Below are 2,846 nucleotides of genomic sequence, written 5' to 3'. Positions count from 1 at the left end.
ATATGAATGTTTTAGTTGGACCACTTTTTTCGCTATGTGATAGATGGCGCTGTAATAGTCACAAACACATGGCTCACAATTTCAGACGAACAGTTGGTAACAGGTAAGTTTTTTGAATTAAAATACCGAAGGTAGGTACGTCTGAACATTTTATTTCGGTTGTTCAAATGTGATACATGTACCTTTCTGAACTTATCATTTCTGAGAACGCATGCTGTTACAGCGTGATTGCCTGTAAATACCACATCAATGCAATAAATGCTCAAAATGATGTCCGTCAACCTCAATGCATTTGGCAATACGTGTAACGACATTCCTCTCAACAGCGAGTAGTTCGCCTTCCGTAATGTTCGCACATGCATTGACAATGCGCTGACGCATGCTGTCAGGCGTTGTCGGTGGATCACGATAGCAAATATCCTTCAACTTTCCCCACAGAAATAAACCCGGGGACGTCAAATCCGGTGAACGTGCGGGCCGTGGTATGGTGCATCGACGACTAATCCACCTGTCATGAAATATGCTATTGAAGACCGCTTCAACCGCACGCGAGCTATGTGCCGGACATCCATCACGTTGGAAGTACATCGCCATTCTGTCATGCAGTGAAACATCTTGTAGTAACATCGGTAGAACGTTACGTAGGAAATCAGCATATATTGCACCATTTAGATTGCAATCGATAAAATGGGTGCCAATTATCCATCCTCCCATTATGCCCCGCCATACGTTACCCCCCCAAGGTCGCTGATGTTCCACTTGTCGCAGCGATCGTGGATTTTCCGATTCCCAATAGTGCATATTATGCCGGTTTACGTTACCGCTGTTAGTGAATGACGCTTCGTCACTAAATAGAGCGAGTGCAAGAAATCTGTCATCGTCCTGTAATTTCTCTTGTGCCCAGTGGCAGAACCGTACACGACGTTCAAAGTCGTCGCCATGCAATTCCTGGTGCACAGAAACATGGTACGGGTGCAATCGATGTTGATGTAGCATTCTCAACACCGACGTTTTTGAGACTCCCGATTTCGCGCAATTTGTCTGCTACAGTTGTCCGAATTAGCCGCGCCAGCAGCTAAAACAACTACTTGGACATCATCAATTGTTGCAGGTCGTGGTTGACGTTTCACATGTGGCTGAACACGTCCTTTTTCCTTAAATAAAGTAATTATCCGGCGAACGGTCCCGACACTTGGATGATGTCGTCCAGGATACCGAGCAGCATACACAGCACACGCCTGTTGGGCATTCTGATCACAACAGCCATACATCAACACAATATATACCTTTTCCGCAATTGGTAAACGGTCCATTTTAACACTGGTAATGTATCACGAATCAAATAGCGTCCGCAATGGCGGAATATTACGTGATACCACGTACTTATTACAGCGCCATCTATCACAAAGGGAAAATTCATATTTATTTACGTACCACACGAATGTGTAATAAAAAATGGGGGTTCCTATTTTAATAAACGCAATTGATATCCGTTTGACCTATGGCAGCGCCATCTAGCGAGCCAACCATAGCGCCATCTGGTTTCCTCCTTCAAGCTAGAGGAGTTTCGTTCTTTGTAGTTTTTTCGTTTGTTGCTTATTTCGTGAAATATTTGGCCCGCTCACTATCAATGGACCACCCTGCATACGTCACAATTCGTGATCTAGTGGTTAGCCTTGCTGCCTCTGTATCACCGAGTCCCTAAGTCTTTCGCGGTAGGGTAGGGGATTTTCTTTGCTCGAGGGACGGGGTGTTGTTGTTGTACTCATCACTTCATCTTCATTCAGGAAAATGACGGGAATGGACTCTGAAAAAATCAGGAATGTGTACGGGTGGGGTATAACCACGCAGTCGAGTGTCTCACAATCCAAAATTGTGGTTATAATTATCCAAAAATACGTCATACGTAGGCTAATGCATTCACTCCGAACTACGAAATGAAACGGGATCGACTATTATGGCTCTCAGAGCCACTAGTGTTACAACTGTCTACAAATGTCCTGCGACGTTCAGATTAGAAGAGGCGTAGTTGCCGAAGCTGTCAGGGTGTCGGTGTTTATCTAGCTCTGCTGCGATGCAACGATTAACAGAAATGTAATCTCGAGCCCCGCAGAGAAGCCGTAGCGGCAAGTATTCCGCGTCACGCATGCGTGCCGCCACATGAAAGAGGCAGATTTCTGGCCGGCTGCCGCTCTCCCCGCGAGTAGCGCGACAGTGGCTAGAAGCGGGCGCTGCACTGCGTTGCGTTGCAGCGCGCCGCAATCCGCTGCGCTGCTATGCGGTGCGCCAGCCGTGCGGTACGCGGCCTGCGCGCAGTGCACTTAATCTGGAAATAAAGCAGCGCCCCGCGTCCAGGGCGGAGCCTGTTTGCCGTGCTAACAGTCGGTGTCGGGCCGAGAGCCGGCACTCGCCCGTTCAAACACAATCCGCGTTGTTTTCCCTGGCGCCAGCAAGCCCGACACCTCGCCAGCCCCGGGGGCGGGGGCGGCCGGCGCCGCGCCCTCTGCGGCCTGTTGACACGCACGCACGCACGCGATGGAGTGCTCCCAGCCAGCCTGGCGGCACCGATTGCGGCAGGAAAAGAAAAAAAAAAAACTAGGGCGCTCTCATCAGTGCTCGACCACAGAGGTCCAATTGAGCATCGACGGAACCGATATGCAGACGCATTGCCCTGTGTTTGGTTTATCAGTGAAGTGTACAAAGGTGAAGGTGAAACGGGAACAAGACGTGTACTGAGAGATTGAAAGACTGAGCTGCGCTCGAAATTTTCTGACTTTCCAGCATGAAAGAAGGCTTTGTAAACTGCTAAATCTGTTGTAAGCCTCACAGTCGTTTGTGAACTGAGC

Source organism: Schistocerca americana, chromosome 4 (genome assembly GCF_021461395.2).
Source record: "Schistocerca americana isolate TAMUIC-IGC-003095 chromosome 4, iqSchAmer2.1, whole genome shotgun sequence".
In the NCBI taxonomy this organism is placed as follows: Eukaryota; Metazoa; Arthropoda; class Insecta; order Orthoptera; family Acrididae; genus Schistocerca; species Schistocerca americana.
Note: the sequence above shows the minus strand (reverse complement) of the source record.